Source organism: Euleptes europaea, chromosome 3 (assembly GCF_029931775.1).
Source record: "Euleptes europaea isolate rEulEur1 chromosome 3, rEulEur1.hap1, whole genome shotgun sequence".
NCBI lineage: Eukaryota > Metazoa > Chordata > Lepidosauria > Squamata > Sphaerodactylidae > Euleptes > Euleptes europaea.
The window spans coordinates 119,977,266-119,985,045 of record NC_079314.1 but is presented as its reverse complement, the minus strand read 5'-3'; positions in this window follow the sequence as shown (position 1 = coordinate 119,985,045).

The window sequence follows — 7,780 nt, the reverse complement described above, 5'->3', positions numbered from 1 at the left end:
CAGTGGCTTTGTGGCATGGGAACCTGTCTTCGCCGTGCTCTTGGTTGGCATTGGATTCTGTTGTGGCAGGTTGCGTCTTCATGACATGAGGAAGTGAGCGCAGCATGCCTGCCGAGGTGCCGTTTAAGCGGCAGGCACAGGATGGAAGTTTGGGGGGCTTCTTTGCCCGGCTGATCATTTTGCGTTGATCATGCACATGGTTGCTATAAGGCGTGTGCATTCAGCAAAGCTGAACCGGAACCCCCTGAAAAGTACCTTATTGGTATTTTTAGGGGGGGGGTTATCCCGAAAAAGGGCGGCAACTTAAGGGAGCCGAATCCCGAATAATGCCAATTTTTTCAACATTATTTGGGCTGCTTTGGCCCCACTGCTATTTTTTTAAAAACTGTGGGGGGAATCCCCTCATCCCATCCCTCCCTTTCCCCCTCACTTACCTGCTGGTTAGCAGTGTCTCGGAGGCAGAAGGCGGCACAGAGCTGAACGCTGGGCTAGGCTGGGCTCGGCCGGGCCCAGCATTCAATTCTGCGACACCTGCTGCCTCTGAAGTCCACGCGAGCTCCGAGGCAGCTGGAATTTTTCTGGTTTGGGTTTAATGGACCCGAAAATTTGTCAATATTTGACGAAAGCCGCCCCCCCCATTCCAGTATGTGGATTCGACTTTTTTGTTTGTTTTGAAAATTTCCAGGTTTATTAAACCAGAACCTGAAAAATACCAGGAAAAAATGGTGCACACCCCTAGTTGCTATGCTGGTGAATATGCACATCACAAAAATGGCTTCCATCCTGATGATGGGGGCCTGTACCTCCTACACCTGGGGTTCCTGGAACGGTATTATCTTTTAAATACTGTTGTTATTTTTTTTGGACATCACTACCTTAGGGCAGTTCTGCCACTCTTCTCCTGACCTATATCTCCAAAAAGCTAGGGGGTCATTTGTGTCATTGATGAGCGTAGATCTTCCTCCTTACCATATCCTGATTTCTGAAACGGTTTAGCAGTCCTCGCAAACCCCTGGGGTGGAACCAGGCAGCTGTTATAGCAGATAATGGGGCTGCCCTATCAAACAGAACATCCCTGCATCAGCTCCCTAGCCCCAATCTAGTGGGGCTCACCATGACATGATATAATACTCTTGAGTTCCCTCAACCCTCTTGGCTGGTGGCAGAAGAGTCTTCTCTGTGGAATGTTACATGGTGAGTTTTTCACGAGGCCATATAGCCGGAGGAGAAGATGACAGATAACACGGGGATCCCATTTTGAGCGGCAGCCCTGTGTCAACTGTGGTGTCTGGCAATTGGTAATCTTGTGCACTGGTTATCTTGTGCACCAACTTGCTAGTGGTTTGCCGAAACAGAAAATATCCACTTCATGCCTTTTGCCAAGAAGCAGAACGCGTTCGTGCTCTCTTCCTTTTCATCAGTGTAAAATTTTCTCTTTGCCTATCTGTATGTCCGTCCCATCCTCCAGTCCCTGTGTATGGATAAGAAACATTTTAGAGTAGGCAGTCCTACCCACCAACTGACGATTGTCCTAAATGTCATGCAACAGCAATTTTAGAGATGGTCAAATGATTTCAGCAGTTACTTTCTTTTTCTGCAGGATTCTTACTCTTTGTGAATTGTGTCCTTTTAGAGTTTCCTGGAGAGACCCCTTCCTAACATTCTTTTTTGTAAAATAGCACCAGCTGTTTTTCTTGCAAGCAACGCAGAAATATGTTTGGACAGGTTACCTCAGGAGTGGCATTTGGACTGTCCGCATTTCTTTTCTGTTTCAGCTGAATAAACAGGTGTCAGCAGGGATAAAATGATCTCAGAGGTGGGTATGCAGAATCATGCCTTCGTGTCCTGGAAAGAGAGTTTGGAACAGCTCGACCCTGTTCACCGGCATAGAGGAGCCATATTCAGGATTCGTGTGAACACTAAGAGAGGCAGGGAAAGGAATGATTTCTCCTTCGAAAAATTGGCTTCAGCTTGGTTTTAATGATCACTGCTTTCAGCTGAGGAATTCTGGGTTTTCTGTGAACAGGCTCGCCAGTTAAGACAATATTCTTAACTAACTGAAACTAAATTTCCTAGGGTTCCTTAAGGAAAGCCAGGATAGCTCAAAGGCTGTTTTCAAAATTAATTTAAACTGGAGAGCAGACATACCCAGATGGGCTCAGGAATGGAGCAAGGGGTGAGAATACGTAGAACTAATTCAGTGTTAGATCAGCTGCTGCTCTTTAGGTCATGTAGAATTCTTGCAAATCCAGCAGGCTGAGTCCTGATCCAAAAAAAGGCACAGGATAAACTACACCATTATGAGGCATCTGGGTGGTTAGTTTGTTAACCCAAGGATGCTAAAATGGGCAGAAAGCAGCAGTATCCACTCTAGTTCCTTTCCGGAACAGGGCCCGTTTACTTGGTGTGGGAATGGGAGCCGTGGGTGGGGGGGTCATTGATAGTTACCGTTGTTTGGGAAAAGCTGTACAACTTCTCCCACTGCTATTTAACAATGCAGGTTCTCTGCCGAGATGGGTTTTTGACATCTCTAGTAATGAGTCATCCCATGTACATATTCAGTGTTTAAATATTGCTGCCTGGCGCCTCATGTGAATAAGTTAATTCTGCGTTTGGTTCTCTTAGATATACATCAAGGGTTTTTGTTGTGCGTTAAGCCTTTTTAAAAAATATGGTATGATTTTCACCATGTTCATGCATATTTATATATCCCTGTGTTTACAAGCCAACCCAGGTGCTCCTTTTAGTGCTAGACATGAGCCAGTGATCTAGATTTGCTTTTTATGTGCCCATATTTATTATCGTAGCTAAATATCTGGTCCCGGGTTACCTTTGGCTGAATGTTGCCGGAAGTGTATTGTCGTCAAGGTATCATTGAGAAATTGCCTGACAAATGCGCGTACTTCTTGGATTCCACAGATCTGTTGGGAATTTACAGTTGTGCACTGTTCATGTGCGAAAAGTGCATCTCCACGTAGGCCAGTGGCCGGAATAGAATCACATGCCCGCCAAAGCATCCTGTATAAACCTTCCGGCCCCCACATTTTCTGCTCTGCTTCCTGGCTGGTGTGTGTCCTGGTCATATGACAGACGCACTACCGTGTGCGGTGTTGGAAAGGGACAGCGCTCTTTTAATTGGGGTTGCCGGCAGGTGCGTACAATAGTTTACACATACCTTCGGGCAGCTTCACAGTTCAGGTTGTGTAATGTTGCCCTAAGTGATTTGTACAGGTTCCGTTGGGTAGGCAAGAAAGCTCGAGAAAGGATTTTCTGCTACTCGGCAAGGAAAACAGGCATCTCTCTATCATTGTTACATTAGGTTTGAACTGTTGGGTGGGCGCATCCCGTCCCTTAAAAAAATAATAATCTAGAAATGGTGCTCGGTTTCTGTTGGCAGTTCTAACCCCTCGTATAATTTCCACGATTCCCAGTGTTCCTGGTGTTTCGTGGATTCTTGTTGGGAGCGTCCAATATTTGAGGGGGAAGTAACTTCGTCAGACACTTGAAAAAAGTCATCAGTGACTGGAATAAACGTGCATAAGGGTGGGGAGCGGCACATGGAGAGCCGGAAATGATGTGAACTCCCTGCGTCCTGAAAATAAGAAGGATGTATACAGCTAAATAAAGAACTCTTCTTCGGCGGGGTGCTTTGGTTTCCTCTATGTTAATTAATTTCTCCTTTTTCCCCCTTTCTGCATGGTTTGGAGAGAGTGGACGGGGGAAGCTTTTCTCCCTCTCTCATAATACCAGAACGCAGGGTCGTCTGCTGAAGCTGGTGGATGAGAGGTTCAAAACAGACAAAAGGAAGTCTTTCTTCACTCATAGTCTAATTGTGGAACCTCCTGCCCCAGGATGTGGTGATGGCCGCCAACTTGGAAGGATTTAAGAGGGGATTGGACATGTTCATGGAGGAGAGGGCTATCCATGGCTGCTAGTCAAAATGGGAACTAGTCATGATGCATACCTATTCTCTCCAGGATCAGAGGAGCATGCCTATTATCTTAGGTGCTGTGGAACACAGGCAGGACAATGCTGCTGCAATCGCTGTGTTTGTGGGCTTCCTAGAGGCACCTGGTTGGCTGTTGTGTGAACAGACTGCTGGACTTGAGGGGCCTTGGTCTGATCCAGCAGGGCTTTTCTTATGTTCTTACGTACCTCAGAAGGTATCAGTTGTGGGGAGAGGAAGGGATTGAGATTCTCCTTAAAAGCCGGTTTGATTCTCCTTAAAAGGTAGGGAAAGTCAGCATATAAAAACCAACTCTTTCCCCCCCCCCTTTGCCACACTCAACGGGCGTGCATTCAGAGGCGTCTGGCTGCAAGATTGATAGGGAGGGTTCCTTGCTTTTCTAATTGAATACATGTTTCTCTCAAGGAGCCTTTGTTGGTAAATTAAGATGGGGTCCTCTAGTGCTGCAGAGATGTATGTGTAAATCATTCCTGACCACATACTTTTTTTTGGGGGGGGGGATTCCAGGCTCTTCTTTCTTCGCAGTAAGCATAAATCTTTGGCTAAGGGAGCCAGGTAAAAGGTAAAGGTAGTCCCCTGCTCAAGCACCAGGTCATTCCTGACTCATGGGGTGACGTCACATCCCGACATTTACTAGGCAGACTTTGTTTATGGGGTGGTTTACCTTTGCCTTTCCCAGTCGTCTCCACTTTACTCCCAGCAAGCCAGGTACTCATTTTACCAACGTTGAAAGGTTGGGTCATCCTTGATCCAGCTACCTGAAACCGACTTTTGTCGGGCTCAAACTTGGGTCCTGAGCAGAGCTTTTGACTGCAGTACTGCAGCGGACCACTCTGCGCCACCGGGCTCTAGCCAGACTAGCTAGGGGAAAAAAGCACAGGAGCAAATTCCTGATGAAGCTTTGGGAGGGAAATAGTTTAATGGGTCTTATGCGGCATGCCATGTTTTCCGGTTGCAAGCCCAACTTCGGGCCCCTTTTCCTGGCAATGCAGCCCCAATTGCATTCTCCTGGGATATTTAAACTTTGGCCTTTCCTTGCCAGATTTTCACCGCTAGCCCACCAGCACAATACCAGCCTGGCTGATGGTTCTGTTGTGCTTCAATTGCGCTGGGAGGGGCTGTAACCCAGAAAGAGAGCACATGCCTGGCATGTAGATTGTCCCAGGGCCCGGTTGTTGCACTGCCCGTCAAAGGGCCTCCAGCAGCAGATTTTGGGGGAGACCTTTCTACATCACATGCTTGGGAGAGCCGCTGCCCATTCGATATGCTCTAGATAGGGTCTGACCCAGTGAAAGGCAATTTCTTATATTCACATGTGGTCACTGAGAGCCCACTTGAAATGAGACATTGGTCCCATGCAATTTCTGTGGTTAAGATTGGCATGCCAGCATCCCACGAGAACTCTCGACTTTGCTTAGGTTGAAATGGGCCTGACCCAGCCAACTTGCAAAACCTAAACAGGCCTGCTTCTTCTTAGTGCTTGGCTGTAGCTCTTAGGCTGAAATGGACCTGATCCAGCCAGCTTGCAAAACCTGAACAGGTCTTAGTGCTTGGCTGGGCCAGGAATCTCCTTCCGCTAAACTGCCCCAATGGAAGAAGGGCAGGATTTCAATGCAATAAAGACATGGAACATTGCGGTTCATGCTCATGAACACTCAAGCTCCTGGGGAGCGCAACAGCCCCAGGCGTAAGACCTCTTAGCAGCTGTGCTGTGGAAAGGACAGGATCAGTTGCCAGGTTGCATGTGAGGTAAGTAACATCACCAGTGCATGGATGTCGTGGTGTTTGTGAGTTAACTGAGAACTGGCAACAGAGATAACTACAAACAAGGAGAGATCTGGGTCCGTCAATCTCTATAGGCCTCCAGTTGTGTGGAATTAATCCTATGTGTTGCTGCTGCTTAGCATGAGATACTATTAGTGCAACGAAAGGAAGTTGGCGCAGGGACTTCTTGCGGAGCTGCTGTGCTGATTCCATCCTTATCTCTAGCCTGTTCTTTTCAGCCTCAGCAAAGTAGACCCCCCCCCCGGCCACCAAGGTTTCGGCTACCAGCTGGCAGGCGGCGCCAGGGGGCCTTGAATCATGCCAGCGTTGTGATCGAGTGGCACGGAGCAGGTGGTCCGGCACCTTTGAAAGCTCTGCAGTTCGCTGGGTGCTTTTTCCTGTTGGGTTGGGTGTCAAAGGCAGCTTGTTTTGCTAATGGCTCCCAGCTGGCTCTCTCTAGGAGGGTCCTCTCCGACACTGGAGACGGAGGCCTGCGTCACACCCGCTGAGAGACGACGCTGGTCCACAGGTGGTCAAATACTCTTGTGTTTGGAGTGCCTAGCCTTGGAAAGCATTCATTTTTGCCTTTGGGGGGGGTTGATACTGCAAGATGCATGCATAAAACTAAAACTGTGTACAGTTCTGGTCACCGCACCTCAAAAAGGATATTGCAGAGCTTGAGAAGGTGCAGAAAGAGCAACCAAAATGATCTGGGGACTAGAGCAAAACTGCCCTATCAGGAGTGGTGAAAACGCTGTGGGCTGTTTAGCTTGGAAAGGCGGCGGCTGAGGGGACACACGATCGAGGTCTATAAAATTATGCATGGTGTGGAGAGAGCAGACAGGGAGAAGCTTTTCTCCCTCTCTCATAATACCAGAGTCATGATGGCTCTCCGTTCCTCTTTTTAAGTCATCTTCAGGGGCAGGGTGCTCTGATTTGGATAGGAACCTCACAAGGAAGGGGGAAAGCATTCAGCGTCCTTCCCGACAGTTTCAGTCATCAAAGTCAGTTCTCCATGCTGTTATTAGCTGTTTAAAGAAGGAAACAGTATGACATCGGGGGGACGACGACGATGACACAGTTTTGATTTGTGTAACCAGAGAGAGACAGCATGATGCAGTGGTTAAAAGTGGTGGACTCTAATCTGGAGAACTGGATTTGATTCCCCACTCCTACATATGAAGCCAGCTGGGTGACCTTGGGCCAGTCACAGTTCCCTTTAAACTCTCTTAACCTTACCTACCTCACAAGGTGTCTCCGTAAAGGTAGAGAAAAGGGGGGGTATAAAAACCACTTCTTCTAACTGTGCAGGGCTAAAAGGGTTAAATTCCCATGGCCCAGATCCAGATCAGAGCCCTGTGCTGCTCTAACTAAATTTTAAAAGGCGCTGGGAAGAGCCAGTTGCGGACTTCTCACTCTGTCACCTGTTTGGATCTCAAGATATAATCTGCTTGCTGTAACTTTTGACTTTGTGTATCGTTATTTCCTCCCACCGCAAGAGCATCTGCTGACGGCCGTTCCTGGAGTCCTGTGTGCAGTTCTGGAGGCATCCCTTCAAAAAGGGATGTGGACAGAATGGAGCGGGTGCAGAGGAGAGCGACGAGGATGATCAGGGGTCTGGAGACCGAGCCCTGCGAGGAAAGGCTGAAGGATGTGGGACTGTTCAGTCTGGAGGAGGTTGAGGGGGGACAGGATTGCTCTCTTGAAGTATCTGAAGGGCTGTCGCTTAGAGGAGGGCAGGGAGCTGTTCCTGTTGGCAGCAGAGGAGAGGACTCAATCATGGTTTAAATTGCAGGTGAAAAGGTACCGGCTGGATATTAGGGGAAATTTTGTTTTTACAGTAAGTGTCAGCCCTTGGCGAGGTTTTTTGTCCAAAAAGTCCCGGAGGACAGTGCGCTCGGAAGCGCTCATAGGGTAAATCTTACTCTTGGTTAATGTGCAGTCCTTTACCACTTCAATCGCACAGTCTGAGGCCCGGTGGGGGGGTAAGGCATCACATTCCTTAAGGTCGTTGGTAGTAGGCAGGGAGGTTGGGTCCCCGGCATGGAG